An 18,582-nucleotide genomic window follows, 5' to 3' on the forward strand; every position below is an offset into this window, starting at 1 on the left:
CATTTTAATAGTCTATGCTATATAAAAACATGTTTAAATTGATATTTAAAATACACAGCTTCCTATTCTTTGAATTAAATATTTAATGTTATTTTTCCTTATAGACAAAAAGTTACCTTGAGTCTGCTGGTTTTACAAAATGAATTGAAAATGGAAATAAATGTTCCCGTTTAGGCCCCATTTAAGAGTCACTAGATTTAGTGTTTAGCTTTTAATAAAAATTATTGCACCCTCTAATTGGCTGTAAATTAGGTCCTGTTCTCATATTTTACATCTGTAGATACCGACAGTTCTTAAACAGTGGAAATTTTGTGCACATTCATATAATCTGCTGAAAGTATAAACAATGAAAAACGTGGCTGGAATTTATTCATATTTTTGTACTGACAGATGAGGCATTTCAGTTTCAGCTGAATGAAAGGATTTTTAATGGATTAATTTAAAGCCAGCACTGGAATTATGCAAAAAGAAATATGCTATTGAAAAATCAAAAAAGAGTATTAGCATTAGGAATGAACCCTGCATTTAAACACATGAGCAAAAGTTTGACAAGAAGTTATGACTTTTCAGCATGACTTTTGGTTTGGTTTTTTCTTCACTTTAAATTGTGTAAACCATTGTGTCCTTTAAAAAGTGTATCATAAACAATTAAGAAAAAATTTAAAAAATGAAACAGCTTAGGGTTTTTCCCACTTCAATATAGAATTCTTAAAATTTATTTCAAATACAATAATCATACTGGAATATATTTCCAAGCTGAATTTTCAGAAATAGTCAAACGAGAATCCTCAAGTAAAAGGCTAAAGAGTAGTCATCATGAGAGGAACTCTACCAAAACACTTAACATGTTTTGGAATTTCCAAATTCAGTCACATGAAGAAAAGGGAATGAAAAAAAACCTATCGCAGGCCATGCATAACAGGTGATGTAAATTTAGAATAACTAGCATTTCTAGAAAGTCTTGTGCTTTTTAATGTTCACCTCTAGTCTTCAGTGCGGGTTCCTTCTCAAATTACATAAAATGTACTTTAAGAAGCACTCACTACCTGCTACAGATGTCCAGGAAAACTGAATTATGGAAGTCGGAAACATATGGCAGTTGCCTATTGCACAAGGAAGGTACATATGAAAGTTATAAATTTCTTTCTTTAAGTCAGAATTGTAAACGCATTTTATAGGGTTCACAGTATGTATTACATCTGTAGATTTAATTTTTGAAATATATGTTTTTTGAGATATTTGTGGTTTGAGATTCTAAGATAAAGAACTTATCTTGTTGTATTTTTAAAAATCAAGAAAAAAACCCTAACAAATAAAAATAAATATGTGGAGTGGCAAACATTTTTCTTTTATTTCTCAGCTTGTTATACTGAAAAGGACATCAGGCCATCTATTGGCAAATAATTACTCACAACACGGGAGGTACCTGTCAGCAGGGCGTGCTGTATATTGAATTCCCTATACAAAGAAGCAGAGATATCAATTGAGGAAAGCCAGCTTGGGGCTGATATAAAAACCATCAGATTAAGATCTGGACCATGCATATGTCAAAAACACACCAATTAAACTTGCTTTTGAGAAAAAATTCCAAGTGCTTGCTGATTTATTTTCCATCAAAATATTCAATTTATTTCATTTAACACGTTTGAAACCACATTTTGATTGCAATAATAATGTAATACTACATACTCAGTATTATCAATGGATATCAAGTACTATCAACTACCAAGACATCTTCCCTTCACCTTCAAAGTGATTAAAAAAATCACTCTAATTTTCTACCTGTAGCACCCTGTTATCTTTAAATTTACATTTAATTTTGTAGATTTTAAGAGTCAGAGCTCTCTTGTTTCAGTTTATTTGGAGAAATTTGTGAAGCAAGTTATCTAAATGGTCTTGGTCAAAAATGGGTTCAAACAAATAAATACCCTGAAAGTAGGCAGGTGCCTACAGGTAAGTTCGCTGTGAGTTCGCTTCAAGAAAACCATCTTTAGATTTCCATCGTGGAGGCATAGGGAAACACGCAAGATTGGTCTCCACTTTGTTGTAGAAGAATGAAACGGATTTGAGGGGAGAATAATGTAAAATTACAGCAAATGTTCCCTACCCAGGCAGAAGTTTTATTTGGTTGTGTTTTGAATTTCCCCTTTGCGATCAATCGAGTGGTCGCCAGTATTGGTTTTCTCTTCTTTCCCAGTTCCTGCTTTGCCCAGGGCTCCCCCTGGCCAGGCTTTGGATCACTTGGTCTCTGTGAGACAGTGAGGAATCGAGCGTTTCATGTTATGGGTTTCCAGAAAGACGTGGGAGACGAATGAGGCGCAGAAAAACCTATCAGCTTCTTTTCCATCTGCCTACGGAAAGGTGGAAACAAGGAGAGCGCTGCAGAAATTTCTGATTTTTTTATTTTCCAAGTTTTTGTTGCTTCTTGAGCTCCTGTCCTGCCCTGTCCAGGCCATTCCACGTCCCCTTGTTTCCACTTATAATTAGAACTTTGTAAGGGGGCCCCAACCTGACTCCATCCGAGAGTAAGCTTAGTTCGGGATTATTAATTTTTTATGTAGCATTTATTACTTGATATTATTTAATAACAAAACTCTCAATAAAGTAAAAAGAAAGAAGTCAGTCCAGTTTCCGGGGACACCCTAAAATCCCTGGGGGCGGTTCCCACTGGTAAAATACTAAGGAATTCGTATTTCCGATGAAGTTCCACAGCTGAAATTAAAATCCAGTCTGGGTTTCTGAAGCTCATATTGTTTTGGGCAATATCTGCGTTTTCTTTCATTTAGTTTTCGTTCTTTCTGGTTTTGGTGCTTTTTTTTTTCTTTTCTTTTCTTCTTCTTTTTTTTTTTTACATTGCCGAAGACAATCTGATTTACAGTTTGACTGAGAGTTGCATTTCTGTTTAGAAGGTGAAACGTCTAAATCGCTTAGCCAAATTATTCCCCGACGGCTCCAATATTGTGCCAGAGTTCCAGAGTCAGTTATTTTTATGTCTGACTGTATTTCACATGTGCAGGGTGATAAATAAAATCCGTCTCAAGCTACAAACTATCTGAGTGTGATGAGGAACAATCGACAAAAATTAACCCAGCCAAAGCGTTTGGGTTCAAGCGAGCGACTGGACCATAAATCAGCGTCGCGGTGGCGTCGGGACGCTGAGCGCTCGGAGGTGCACTCAGCTGCCTCTGGGTTCGCCCAGTCCGAGAGAGCGGGGCTCCGTCGCGGGAGCCCGGGCAGGAATCGGACTCCGCCAGGGGTTCGGAGTCTTCTGGGGAAAGGGCGTGTTGGGAGAGAAAGGCAAGCCCACGCAGGAGCGACCTCCTAATTAATTCATCATCGAGAATTCTCCAGTGGGGTGTGTGTGTGTGTGTGTGTGCGTGTAAAATCAAAAAAGACTTGGGAGGCAAACTTGGGTGGGAAGCACTGAGGAAGGCGAAATAATTCCCAACTTATCTGGATCCCAGACGAGTCCCTCTGATTGCTTAAGTCACTAGAAAAGGAGATTCGTCTCAGCGATTAACAATGATACCCTTTTTAAGAGAGATCAAAGGCGGCGCCTAGGGAAGCTCTACAACGCGGCTTCTTGGAGTTCTGAGGCCGCCTGCGCATTCACTTTCCAGTGTAAGCCCCCGCTCCGGAATCCCGGCTCCAGCCCAGCCCGCGCCCCCTTCCCTGGAAAGACCTGGCCGGCCGCGCCCCCGAACCCCCGAGGCGTGGGTGTCAGGCTAAGCGGGGCTCGTCCGACCGGTCGCTTCCAGCTCTCTCCACCTGTTGGAAAGCCCAGGCCCAAGAACCGCGCCAGCGGCGGCAGCACGTCACTCGGCGGCCACGGGGAGTCAGGGAGCGCGGAACGCGGGTTTCTGTTGATAAGTGCAAAGTACGGCCCTCTCGGTGCTAAGTGCACAGTAAGTGCGAAGAATAAATACATCATCTCCCGGGGCGGCTGTCTCGAAAACGCCTCTCAGCTGCCTGCGTTTCAGAGCCCGTCAAGGGTTATAGCTTAGTGCGGGCGTCCGCGCCGCGCCTGCGCCTCCGAGCGTCGGCCGAGAAGGGCGCGCAGCCACGGCCAACACATGCCACTAGTCCCGCAAGGCGCCCGACTCCTCTAAGGGGAACTCGTAATGCTCACCAAAAGCCTCAGAAACCCTGGAACCTATAAGACCGCACCACCGCGCAAACGGTGTCCCGGGCTGCGCTCCCGCACTGCACCGGCAGCCTATGAGGCGAAGCCGACCCGGAGACTGCGCGCGACGGGCGAGCGTGCGTGCGCCCGCAGATTCGCTTCAGGCGGTAGGTGTGGAGTACCTGGGCAGCTCCGGCGGGAATGGTGTTGGGGAGAAGGAGCTGTCATTCATAGTCTTCTACATATCTGAATAAAGAATTGCTTTTTAAAAATAGGTTCAGAGCCTAGTGAGTGAAAACTTAAAAGTCCCCGCGAGGAGCTCTAGTTCCCGGGCGGCGCGGCCCCGACTTTCTCGTCGGTAGCGCTCTGGCCTTGGGCGCCCGCCGCTTTGGCTATGGAGGTACAGTGGCCGCGTCCCGGGGAGCCTGGGCCTCCTTGCGGCTCCGAGCCTCCGCGGCGCCCGCGCCCCGACTCTCCGGTCCCGGCTCTCTCCAGGCCTGGCTGTCTCCGGTCCCTCACTGACTTCGCCAGCCGCACCACCCACCTCTTTCTCCCGCAGACGTAAACCCGAATACGCCCCGGCCTTGGGCCTTGGGCCTCGGCCTCGCCTGGCTCTACAGGATTCGGGGGCGGGGTAGGCCGGCAGAGCTCAGCTCGCGCCGTGGGTCCACATGTTTTTATTTCGTGACCCTGACCGCGTCCCGGCCATAACTTCCTCTGCGTTACAACGGGGATAATAATCCCCGGCCGGCCTGCCGGATGGTGGCGGGATAATATATCCCGGTGAGGGAAGGACCGAGCTTGGCAGAGACACTTAACTGTCCCACTGTGTGGCTGTTCACAATCCGCCCAGATTTAGGGGTGGGGTGGGGGGTTTTCGGGCCCCGGCCTGCTCCCCCTCTCCAGACCCCGCAGAAAGGGGTTCATGGGCAATTAGGTTCCGCTGGACTCCCCGGGCTGCGGGCGGGTGAGCGCCGCCGGGCACCGGGCGGGGGCACGTGGCGCCCTCTGGGGACCGTCCGCCGCACTGCCTGGCGTCCTGCCTGGGGAGGCGCAGCCTAGCCGAGCACCTCCCGCCGCCTCAGGCTCGGAGGAGCTCTGTACCTGGCTCCGCGCTGACCCCTCCACCTGGCTGAAGGCAGCAGCCCTGGGAGACTCTGGCACTCTGGGCCGGAGCAGGAGCTGTGCCCCATGGCAACCCAGACTGAAAGGGAAGCCCTGTCTGTTGCTCTTTGCTGCGGATTCGAGGGAGGCCGTCTCGAGTCGCTCAGAAGCGACCTAAAGAAGGCACTGGCCTCTGTGCGCCGAACCTCCGCGAGATAGACTCTAAGTCTCCCAACCGTTTACAAAAATATGAAGCCATCTGGAAAAGCGAGCAACCACATGGATGGAGGGAAATAATTAAAAATAAAAGGTAATTAGGAGGAGGGACCTGAAAGGAATATTAACGTAAATGTTCTTTGCGCTTGAGTGTGAGATAACCCCAGATTTTATTTTATGAATTTCTGTCTAAACCTCAGAATTTTAATGGAACAAACGAACCAACCGACAAACAAAAATGCCAAGTATCCTCAAGCCCTGGCCAGCTAAGGGATATTTCCCAGTCAAGTTCCCAAGACCCATTACCGTTATCATCGCTCCATATAGTGGTGGATGAATGAGCAACTCCTCCATTGCATTTCCATTTAAAATCCCAGGACACTCCACCTGTAACTTTCTTTGACTTCTCTCATTAGTGAAGTTATTTTTGCCCCCCCCCACTTTTTTTTTTTTGTTTAGAAAGGCACATTTCACAAGTTTATCAGTAAATCAACTGTTTCAAACTGCCCCCATCTTGAATGATAGCTGACCAAAAAAAAAAAAAAAAAAAAAGCAAAGTAAAGGCATATAGGGTGGTGATCTAAAGTGCTTACGGACTCTCAGTTGCATAGTTATTTCTAAGACTTCATTTTTTACAAAATGAAACATTTTGGGGCAGTTACAGTTACATTAGTACATGTTGTGGAAATAAGCTTGCATTTAGGGAAAAATTATTAGAAACAGCTGTGATGTTAATGATTCAAAACCCAAAGTACTCAGTATGCTTAGTATCTACTTTTCATCATATTTTTTTGTGTGCGTCCACATAATGCATACTCTCTGTGTGTAATACAAGACACTTGTTTAATAAAGCAAACGATTGTCTGTGTCAGGGAGATTTGGTCCTCTCTCCCTCTCCCAGTCCATGTGCAGAACAGATCAAAGACCCGAAGTACCTCTGTCTTTCCAAAGGCAGCCAGATGGTGTCTTGATTTTTCTTCAGAATTTTTTTTAGCAATAGAATTAAAAGGATTAAAGAATCTGTGTGATGCTACAGATGAAAGCCCTACCCAGGTAAATTACTTTTCTTTTTAATGTCATGCATACCTTACCTTATTCCACTAAGGTTTTGAGAAGTCTCTGGAGAATACATATAATAAATATGTAAATGGTGAGTAAATGATTAAAACCGGGTAAAACTGAAATCACAATCCAGAGTCAAGATTAGAAGAAAATAAGAACTCTGATATGCATGGAAAATACTAGATAGTTGTTAAAGAGGAACTTTAAATTTGTCTTAGAGCTTCCTAGCAGCAAAAGTAAAAAGCAAAACATGACCCTATCAAAAGACAAGAAGAAATCATATCAGTTACTTACAGAAAGCAATATATTCCCTAAGGTGGTGATGATGATGATGATGATGATGACGATGATATGATATTTGCTGCAGTAGCAATAGTATGTTTAACATGCTGCTCTGTTCGGGAAACCAACTGTCCCTGCCTCACCTCAACACACACAGCTGTTCTTCCTGGGCTATTTTTACTTTGTTACATATAGATTAAAGCTGCTTCTCTATAATAGAGAGGCAGTTTGCTGTCTGAATTTTGGAATCAGACCTGGATTGAGTGCCGACTTCCTGCTCTGCTGTAACCCTTGGCAAGGCACTTCATCTCTCTCTCTCTCTCACTCTCTCTCTGAGACCCCATATTTTTATTAAAATGGAAAAAATCTATCCTATTAGCTGAAAGAGAGACTATTCTATAGCCTGACATGTCAGAAACTTTTTATAAGTGTTAGGCTATTATTGTTGTTTTAATTGTCATCAATGTACCACAAATGTTAGTTTCCTTTCCCTTTTTCACAATTTCATAGCATTCAAGGGTACTTCTTCTTTTGGACCTCAGAGCAAAGGAGAATGCTAAAATGTGAGCTCCAAGATCTGTCAGTACAGATGAGCAAGATCTCTGAGCTCCCTCACGCTCCCTGCTTGTCTGTAGTGGTTAAAGAGTGGAGCCAGTTTCTGGGAGAGAGCAGTGAGTGCTGGTAAGATGTGCCTTAGATCAGCAAGTACAGGAGTGGGCCAGTCCCTGACTGCTCTCTGTAGCAGCCCCACTCCTAGTCACCAGTGGGGATGGCAGCTAGCTGAATCACCTTAATATTGGGATAAGTCATGGCATGAATTAGTTCCAAAAGGAGGTAAGTATATCCAAAAGAAGGTAAAGAATATTATTTTGGAGTGGGAGGTTTTGCATGTCACTACAGAAAGTCAATATTCTTTTAAAGTATTCAGTACTGGGGATTTGGGGGAGCCTAAAAAAGGTCACACTCTCTTCCCACCATCCTTCCTCATCCTGCCACTTCCTGTGTAGTGCTTTTAAACTGAGTACTTGCTAAGACCCAGCAGTGGTGCCAGGTTTTATGGAGATGAGCTCTCTGTTCTGGATCTATCACCTAAGACTATCCAGGCAATTGGCCTCCAGAGAGGTCTTCTGTTTTTGTTCCTCTTCTGTCTTCCCTTCTTTCACCTGCTAAGCATCCACTAAACTCTTACCCTTCTCTTCCTGCAAAAACTTGTGGGTTGATAATAGATTAACTATCAATCCAGTGTATCTAAGACCCTATATTATATTTCCCAAGGTTAGCTGTATCTTAGAAAAGTATAGGGAAGTATATGTGCATGTTTGATGTATTCTAGTAGATTGTAAGCTTCCTAAGGTCAGAAACCTCATGATGTTTATGTACTGATTGGCCAAATCTAGAACAGCAGATAATTTGTTTCAGCTTGATGCAGCCCCATGACTAAACTTCCAAGAAGCCACATGACATAGCAGGGAGGACAAGGACTTGGAGTCAGAAGAGGGTGCCCGAGGCTTGTTGGCTCTGTCACTGGCTCTATGAATTTGAGTAACTACTCAACATCCTGAGCTTCTACCTGAAGTATTTAGACAGGATGATCCCAATAGTGACACATAGCACCAACATTTTATGGTCCTGAATCCACTTTATAGCTGAGACTGACTTCATCTTTCTCTGAATTAACTGCCATGGCATTTTCTGTCTTCGTCTTTTAAGGGATATAGCACTCCTACCTGGTATTATAGTGATTGCAAACTATTTCTTATCTTCTCTGTTAGGCATAAGCCCCATGAGTTCAGGACAGGTGTCTACATCAGTGTTTCCAAAAGAGCCAGCTCCATGTTTTGCACAACTGTGCTCAATAAGTAGTTTCGAGTGAATAAAATCTGACCCTTTATAACATACACTAATTTGATTTAAAAAGAGGGCAATGGCTGGGCACAGTGGCTCTCACCTGTAATCCCAGCACTTTGAGAGCCTGAGGCAGGAAGATTGCTTGAGCCCAGGAGTTGGAGATCAGCCTGGGCTACATAGTGAGACCCTATCTCTGTTTTTTCAAAAAATAGCTGGTTGTGGTGGCATGCATTTGTAGTTTCAACTACTCGGAAGGCTGAGGTGGGAGGATCGCTTGAGCCGAGGAAGTTGAGGCTGCAGCGAACCATGATTGCACCAATGCACTTCATCCTGTGTGACAGAGCAAGACCCTGCTTCAAAAAAATAAAAATAATTAGAGAGCAAGCTAACACTCTCCCATTGTTTGGCACAGACAGCTAGACTTTGGGGGCACTGGTACACATAGGCTCCTTCTCTGTCAAGTATTACTGTCTTGTCTCCATGTCAGCCAGGATATATACAGTCATGCTTGTGCTTGTTATTTTTGTTTGAAGGGTACAGGCTGAATGGTATAGAACAATTATTCACCTCTTTCCCTTAGCTAATGTATAGAATGTGGCAGAAAAGAAGGAGGCTTTATGATGGCAGAAAGGAGAAAGACACATGGGGGGAAATTTTTTCTCATCTGATGAAGATAGGTAGTGGGTATTGAGTTGTGTCTCCCTAGTCCCCAGTATGGGCAGACGGAGAGGCCTGCCTGTTCCTGTGGCATGGTTTCTTTGTCCATATTTGCCAACTCTGTAAAACTCTCCCAGGGAAATGGAGATTTTTTTAAAAAAAAGGAGTGAGAAGACAGCTCTACTCTTGTTTGAAATGTATGTCTCTAGATTCCTCTTCTGTAATGGATTCCAGAATAACCAGTAGACTGCTCTTTAGATCTTTAGAGTAATACTGCTAAGAGAAGATACAATAAATCCCTATGAAGAGTCTTTTTTTTTTTTTTTTAACTCCTTCTACCAGTGAGGTCTTTGGGACTGCAGCCCTGCCTCCATCAGGCCGTTATACTCACCTTAAACTGAAGTTCCCCCAAGCAGCCTTTTATGCTGTAGCCAACCCAGAGCCTCAGCCTAAGCCAGCTGGCCCAGAATTCACACACTTTTTCCCTAGAAGATTGGTGCTTCTGGAGCTTCTGCTGCTACTGCTGAATGCCACCAAGTGGCTGAACTTTGCTGTTGCCTCTGTTACTGATGCCATCTCCATGGTCAAACCGATTTCCCATTGCTGAGCCTGGGTACAAGCTTGGATCTTGCATGTTGGAGGCATTGCTAAAGTGGTCCAGTTTTGTTGCCTTTCCCTCCTGCTCTGGGTTCTCCTGCTTCTCTTTTCCTAGCCCCATCCCCACACAGCAGTGAAAGTCCTTTTCAGTGAGCTAACGCACTCTGGCTATTCTTGCTGAAGATCTTTTCCTTGACTGCCAGGTCCAAGGGTGTGGTGGGGTATGATGTGAAATAGTACTTCCTTTGTACCTCCCCTTGTAGCTGTAGGAATCTCCATGTATTGACACATGGAAGCTGATCTCTGTTCCCCTTCAGGCCAGTTAGGTTTCCTTGAGCTCAATTGGATGTATGTTTATTCCCATCCATGTATTATCTAAATCTTTATATGGTAGATTTTCAGTACATTTATCTTGTAAATCTTAGGATTATTTATTTTAGAAGCTATCAACATTCTAGCGGTTATTCATTAGTCATCAAAATTAATGCTAACCGCAATATAACACAATCCCTGAATAACTGTGGAATAACTCAATAGTTTTCTTCTCACTTAAGAGCCGAGTGAATCAGGTGGCTCTTCTGTGCATCCTTCTTTCAACTGGTGATTCAGGGACCCAGAAGTTAACTCCTTTTTGTGGAGCTGACTTCCATGGAACTCCTTTTTGTGGAGTTGACTTCCATGGAACTTGACTTCCATGTTTGCAGTGGAAAGGGAGGAAAGAGTATAGAGAAAGTGCACCTGTTCTTAATTACCTCAGCCTGGAAGTGACATTGTAATTTCTGTTCACATTCTACTGGCAAGAAATCATCCCCAAAGCCCCATGTACCTGCAGAAGAATCTGGAGAAATGTAGCATTTCTTTGTTCCCAGGAAAAAGGAAATAAAACAATTTGATGACTACCTAGCTTTCTGTCTGTCATAAGTTTTAAAGGGAAACTTTTATCTTTTCTGTGCTGGAGAAACACCAAGGCCAGTATGCCCCTGGACTCAAATGACAGAGAAAGTAGAATCTACTGTTGAATCAGGTGTAAAAACTAGGTGGAGTGCTATAGGCCATTATTTGGCTTTGCACTTATGGAACTGGTTCAAGGACAAAGTTCTCTTTGAGGTCGGGGAGAAATACATGTCATGGAATTGAAACAAGGTGTCCGCAGGAAGATGAGGATGTGAAGAACTAAGGGATACCCACTTATTGTGGTAACAGCCGTATCAGTGTTAAAAGCCCCCAAAGCCATTCTATTACAGATTTCCATAGTCTTTTTATTACCAAAGTAGTTGCCAGTGACTTGAAACTTGGGAAAGTTTTGCCAACAAGCTGTAGTGATATTCCAAAATCCATGATTTGATCACCTCTTTTCTGGTCTTTTACTTTTAGTACTAATACATGCTATCAGCACTCGCCCTTCAAACTGTCTTGGTTAACACTTTATTTGTATCTTTAATGATTTAACAGATGTCAAATCTTGTTATTGGTTTGACAAGGGCTGACATTGCTCTAACGTCTTTGCTCAGGTCTGGTTAATTTATGAGAGGATAACAGACCACTGATGTTATTTTCTTGTGCTTTGATGGAAGTTTTAGTGTCCCAACTACCCTGTGGAAGGAGCTTTATACTTCTAAAGTGGTTGCAGTGTTCTTGTTAAGTTTTTTTTTCCATTACAGTCTTGCATTTTACCTTCTCACCAAACAGTATATTGTAATACCATTTAGGATAGTTGGTTCAACACCATTACCATCAAATTTTCCAGATGATAAGTACAGCAGAGAAGAAAACTAGAAATCTTTCTATTCTAGGAGAGAAAATGGACATTGCAAGCTAATCTGTATTGGGTCAAAGAGACTAGAAAAACATCTGTGTTGTCTATTTTTAGAACAATTGCATTTATTGTTTAAAATAGCTTAACATTATTCTTATTTCTGAACTTGTATGGTAGTCTTACAAGTCCTCCAGAATCTTATAAATTGCTTTATTGGCTAATGTTCACTGGCCATATCAAAAGCACCTAAGGAAGCCTCTAGCCACATAAAATAATTTAATGGAGATCCACCGAGTGACAGGAGATACATGTTACAAACTGTACTGACCACAGAGAAGATGTGGCCTTGGCCTTCAGGAGTTTATAGCCAAGTAAACTGTATGGTAAATAAAAAATCAATTAACTCTACTAATAAAGCAAGGAAAGCATAGTCAGAGGCAAACCCATGATAGTACGTAAAGGAAATGTAGGTAAAAATATTTGGGTAATATTCTTTTAGGGAAAAATGTCAAAAAGTGTCCAAGTAGGAGTCAGGACAAAGCAAACCATAAGAATTGAGAGGTTGTTTCTGGTACAGATTCTTTCACTTACTACCTGTATGACTTTGGGTAAGTTCTTTAACTTTTATGAGCCTCCATTTCCTCAAATGAAAAATGAAGAGCGTAATGTGGGCCCTGGCAAATGCATTAACTGACTCTGCAGGTTGGATGAGACTATATATTTGAAAGTGCTTTAGGATGGTAAAGTGCCACATAAAGTAAAGGCAAGGAGAGGCCTTACTCTTGTACTTCCTCATGTCATTCTCTCCTCTCTGCTTTCTCCTTTCCCCCCTCCACACCCCCACATCCACACACAAACAGCTGTGACCCTTCATTTCAGCACATGGAAGAAGCCAACAGGAAGCAACACATTTTAGGGAGGTGGGATGGGGGGGGGGAGAATTTTTTGATATGCTATTTGGCATCCTGAATATATGTAAAAACAGTAATTTTGGTGAATAATTTTTCCACCAAACATTTGCTTCCAGGCTGCTGAAAACATTTGCTTTGTGAATAAAGACATAATTTAACTATGAGAGGAGGTAGCCCTTGGTGGTGGCTCTAGATCAGTTGTCTGAAAATCAATTTGCCAGATTACCAATTGCAGGGTAACCATCCAGGAAGTACATTTTACCAGAAAGAAGAGCGCTTTAAAAGGCTTCTCACTAGCAGAAGTAGAGGCAAGGATGGGGCACATGCCACTGGGAAAAGAGAAGGCTGTAAACTGTACTTAAAGGAAAGCTTGTCTGCTTATGTTTTAAATGTTAAATCCTGGAAAAATGCTTCAGCATCTGAAATGTGAAACACATGGGAAACTGACATTGAAATGAACAGACCTATGAAATCATCTGTGAAAACTGCTGATGTAGTTTTGCTAAATCTACTACTGATTAGTTTCACTAAAACTAACATTTTGAAAAAAATCAATAACAATTCAGTGAATTAGTTATTTAACAACTTGGTCAGACCAGTAAAGGGTGACTATTGATTCAAATGAGAGTGGATTGTGTCCAAACTGCTTTTTTCACATGTGTGTTTGTGTGTGTGTGTGTGTGTGTGTGTGTGTGACGGAAGGGGGAATACTGCAGGGGTGTCATTTAGGCAGTGGAAATTTTTAAAGCTGGGTAGGAGAGTCATAATTTTTCTACAGTTTATGCAATTTGGGGAAGGATCTAGAATGGTGTTGAAGGTAAGAGATAGGAGTGGAGGCAAATGCTGGGGAATGTATCCCATAGAACTCAGGTGTGCAAGACCCATCCCAGGAGCACTGAAGTCTGGATAGAAAGAAGCCAATCAGATTTCAGCAGTAGCCACAGTAGGTTTAGAGCTCTGATGAGGAATGGCTATGGAACCCCCAGGTGGTCAGAGATGTGGATTGGTGGCATCAATGCCAGCATCTGAAGAGTTAAGAACCTGACAGCTAATGCTGGTCCAGAAGTCAGAAACCCCATGTTCTGGCCCCAGATCTTCCCTTAAATTGGCTTAGATCCATGCTTCTCAAACTCTGTCAAGGACTAATTTAAAAAATTTCCAATTCTTTTTGGACTGATACATGGTCCTAGTATACATGACTTACACACAGCTTGTGCCACGTATGATTTACCAAGAGAATTAGATTACACTCAAACTGGTATGTACTCTATTCAACGAGGTAAGTATACTGATCATGAGCTTAGATGTTACAGAAATGTAAAATTTCTGTGAATTCTTAAGTGTTTATTCTCAACTTTTGATCTTACCTCTTTATGCCTTAGTAACAAACCGTTTGTAGACTATCACTGGAGATGATCTCTAAGGTATTTTCTACTCTGACAGTAAAATGCTGATGTGGGAGGGGCACTTATCTTTCAAATACAGAAATGCTTCCTTTATGTATTGTTGGAGAGTGAGACTGAGACTGTGTATTAGGGAATTTCTCCGAGAATGGAAGCTTGAAACACTGGGTAAGAGGATGCTGATGGTCTTGCACCTTTTATTCCTCCTTCTTCCTTAGTATCGGAACCCGTAATCTTTAGCTGAACTCATAACTCCTGGAATAGAAATTACATTTCCCAGATTCCTTGCAGTTGCTGTAGTCATGCGCTAAATTCTGGACAATAGGATGTAAGCAGAAGTGCTTTTTTCAGTGGGCTGGTTCAGGTTCTTGACTTCAACACACAAAATTTGAGAGCAAGTCCAAAGTGAAGGTAGGTAAAGAAGTTTATTGCAAAGTGAAAATACACTCTGATAGTTTGGTCAGAGCAGACTGTTCTAGAATGAGACAATACCATCTGGCACTGAGGAAACTTCCTTTATGGGAATCTTGCATGATTATTTATAAAGGAATGGGAATGGGCATTGTTGTTAAGCATATTGTGAGTGGTCTCCTGGATGTGCATGTGATATTGCTGTACATACTAGTACATATATGACATGTCTCATTAACATTTTAATTCTCCACCCAGGGGTGTGTTTTTTATTATTATAGTGAGCATAGGTCAGCCCAAGGAGACTAATCATGGGTTTCTGTACTTGCGTGAATATGAGGATTTCCCTTCTGCTCTTTTACTCCCTTGTTGCAGGATGTTCTAGCCAGAAGCTCAGGGTGCAATTTGTGCACTGTTGAGCAGTTTGCTCTCTCCATCATTATGGCAAGTTTGTGCCCCTTTAAGGGAGGCTATGATCACCCTCTCTAAGCTACCTCAGTGTGACAACTTATGGGAAGCCTCCTGAAAGGAAAATAACTGGAAAGTGGACATAATTCCTTTATATGTTTAGCTGTCTTGGGAATGGAGGCCATGTAAAGCACAGCCACAAGCTAGATGGAGCCTTGATGCCTTCCACCACAGCCCAGCGTATAAGTGGGAAAGGTGAATTTAAAGCTACATTTAGAATTTTAAGTGTTTCATTTATGAATTTTGTCTTTGTGGGCACTTTGGAGTATTAAAGTGTTTCATTTGTTTATTTGGGTGTTTTTAAGCAGAGTAATGTTGTGACTTTAAATACTAAAACTTAAATGTTAGGGAAATAAGACAACACTGTGAAAGATATATTAGATGGAGAAAAGAATGGAAAAGCAGGTAGTAATATACTGCAGTCTATTATATACTACAATCTACTACAGCATAGATGAGAACATGACACAAGGCATCGGCCGTGAGGAAGGGAGATGCATGCGAGACATGTTTTTACAGAAACAAAGAGACTTGGGTATTGGCCAGGTATGGGCGATAAAGGAAAGCGAGGGGTCAGATAGTTTCAATGTAGATGATGGTACTTTTAACTGATATTGGACTCAAAAAGCAAATAAAGTTTAGGGAGAAAGGTGATTTTAGTAACTTGGGGAATGCTGAGATAATGCCCATAAAACATGAAGGTTTAATCGTCATACAAATGTTTTGTAAATTTCTATAATCTGCTCCTGAGGGCATGTTTTTCTTTTTTCCTGTAATGTCCCAACAAATGGTGTTAATGACAAAATAATTTACAAATTGAAAGTTCTCAGGAGGAGATGGGACTTGGAAGTCAGTGATATATGTATAATGCTGGTGAAATGAACAATCCTGAGCAGAGGTAAAAAGAGAATTTAGGAACCTTAGGAAATCTCCTCCTTTAGGAATAAAGAGGAAAACCAGTGAGAGGATGTTTCAGAAGGGGTGAAAAGACAAAAATGTGTTCAAGAAAACAGAGTTTCTTGAAAGAGATGAGATGTTGAAGAATGAGATGTTGGTGAGTTATATTAAATGCCACCAAAGAGGCAAATTTCATAGAAACTAAGGTCAATGACTTTGGAATTAAGAGTTTGACAGTGATCCTTGAGAGAGCAATTTCTATAGAGTGGTGATTCTTACACTTTAGAATCATCTGGAGGGCTTGTTTAACACAGAATACTGGACCACACCCACCCTCTATCCTCCTATTCTGATTCAGTAAGCCTGGGAAATTTGCATTGTTAACAAGTTACCAGGCAATCCTGCTGTTGCTGATCCAGGACTATACTTGAAGAATCACTGCTATAGAGCACCAAGGATAGAATAGTTGTTGGACAAAAAAAAAAAAAAAAAAAAAAAAAAAAAAAAAAAAAAAGAAGAAGAAGAAGGAAAGAAAAGCCCACTCTACTCACTAATTAAGACTTCATCACCTACTCGTGATGCAAGCAACAGAATAGATTTTTCTTAAATATTCGGAGCTGAAGAACTTTTGCCAAGACATACAACTTCTTTTAACTTCTGTTTTCTGTTCTGTATAAATAGGGGTAATAATAAAACTTGCCTCTACTCATTGCTCTTAGGAGTAAAAGAAATAATATTCCAGGGATATGACAGCATTCACTTCAGTGTTTGGTTCTCAAATAATTGTGGAATCTGAGCATATACATTATTTATCCAAAGATGAAATAGCCTTTACACAGATTAATGTATTTGGTTTTAATAACTGCCTATAGAAACTTTCTGCAGCCCTCCAAAAGGTGTCTTTATAATTAGCACTCTAATGCCATCTGTAAATTAAAAATTCAGCAAATACAAAAGGCATGATGACTGTTTTCAGAGACAATGGAATTTTATAGTACACGCCACAAAACATTTTCCTTCTTTCTTTTTTAACATGTGCTGTTTAAAAAATTCTGTCTACTGAAATATTATCCTCTGGTATTTTAAATAAACATTTTAATTAATTGCTTATCATTTAGTTTATTAATGTGATGAGTGAATATAAATCACTAAAACATGTTTGAGGAAACTGAAAATATATTTAATAAAAAAGTGAATGTTTGCTAAAGAATTTAACTGGATGCCAAAATAAACACTGTCAATATTTTTCATTAAATAAAACAGTATATATTTAAAAACAAAACAGTATATATTTAAGTCATACTAGGTTTAAATAATTAAACTCCACAAGGATAGGTAAATAAACCAGGATTTTGAAAAATTAAATTTAAATAATTTTAACAGATATTCTAATCCAGTAATTATCTTTAGCCAGGCAGTGGTTATTGAATGCGTCTTTTTTTGTTTGTTTGTTTGTTTGTTTGTTTTTGAGATGGAGTCTCACTCTGTCGCCCAGGCTGGAGTGCAGTGGCACGATCTCGGCTCACTGCAAGCTCCGCCTCCCAGGTTCATGCCATTCTCCTGCCTCAGCCTCGTGAGTAGCTGGGACTACAGGAACCCGCCACCACGCCTGGCTAATTTTTTTTGTTGTTTTTTCAGTAGAGAGGCGGTTTCACTGTGTTAGCCAGGATGGTCTCGATCTCCTTACCTCGTGATCCACCCGCCTCTGCCTCCCAAAGTGCTGGGATTACAGACGTGAGCCACCGCGCCCGGCCTGAATGCTTTTTTTATGGTTATAGAACAATAATATTTTAAAGTGTTCCTGAATTTTGAGAGAAGGAAAATATTATCTATGATAATATTGGTTTTATATAATTTTCTGAGGGTTTAAATTAGATAATATAAACATACTTGGAACAGAGTACACATCGTAATAATAACAACAATAATAAACATAATAGCTATTGCTATTTTTGTCTGAAATTGCAGCCAAATCATTACTCTATTAGCCCAGTTTAATCACTAGTACATCACCATATAGTAGATATTATCTCTAGACTCATTTTACAGGTGAGGTAATTAAGCCTTAGAAAAGTGAAGTAGCATCCTAAGCAACACAGCTAATATGTATCCAACACATCTAATTTTAATTCTAAGGGTTTAATTACAAAACATGCTGAAGTTAACTTGAATACAGAAAATATGTCTAAATGGAGATTGTGATCATTTAGAGAGTTACCAAAACATGCCAAATAAAATTCTACACATATTTTTCCACATTTTTGCAATTGTGAATTGTGCTGCTATAAATATGCATGTTCAAGTATCTATTTCATATAAAGACTTCTTTTCCTCTGGGTAGATACCCAATAGTGGGATTGCTGGATCAAATGACAGTTCTGCTTTTAGACCTTTAAGGAATCTCCACACCATTTTCCATAGTGGGCATACTAGTTTACATTCCCCCCAGCAGTGTAGAGGTGTTCCCTGTTCACATCCATGCCCACATCTATTATTTTTTGATTATGGCCATTCTTCCAGGAGTAAGGTGGTATCACATTGTGGTTTTGATTTGCATTTCCCTTACCATTAGTAATGATGAGTATCTTTCATATGTTTGTTGGCCATTTGTGTATCTTCTTTTGAAGATATCTATTTATGTCCTTAGCCCACTTGGTGATATGATTGTTTGATTTTTTTCTTGCTAATTTGTTTGAGTTCATTGTAGATTCTGGGTATTAGTCCCTTGTCACAACTGCAAAAATGTGGAATCAACCCAAATGCCCATCAATCAACAAGTGGATAAAGAAACTGTGTACATGTCTATATGATGGAATACTACTCAGCCATAAAAAGGAATGAATTAAT

This window comes from Pan troglodytes, chromosome 5, assembly GCF_028858775.2.
Source record: "Pan troglodytes isolate AG18354 chromosome 5, NHGRI_mPanTro3-v2.0_pri, whole genome shotgun sequence".
Classification (NCBI taxonomy): domain Eukaryota; kingdom Metazoa; phylum Chordata; class Mammalia; order Primates; family Hominidae; genus Pan; species Pan troglodytes.